We start from the raw sequence: 237 nt of genomic DNA on the forward strand, positions 1-237 counted from the left end.
ATTTCTGCAATTTTTAGCCATATGACCCGTTTGACCGCAAGAGTAACAGCTTCCGACGATTTGACGACCCATGGACATCTTATTGCCTCCAGTAGAATTTCGATTTTGACCAAAATTCCCTCCAATCTTGCCCTTAGAATTTTCAGAAATGGTTTTTTCCAGATCTACTGCGCCAGTGCAAGAGTCATGGAGCGTTTTATAATGATTTGCTCTCACCAAAATTTGTAGTTGACCCCG

This window comes from Diachasma alloeum, unplaced genomic scaffold, assembly GCF_001412515.2.
Source record: "Diachasma alloeum isolate Michigan unplaced genomic scaffold, Dall2.0 Dall_scaffold_00416, whole genome shotgun sequence".
Lineage (NCBI taxonomy): Eukaryota > Metazoa > Arthropoda > Insecta > Hymenoptera > Braconidae > Diachasma > Diachasma alloeum.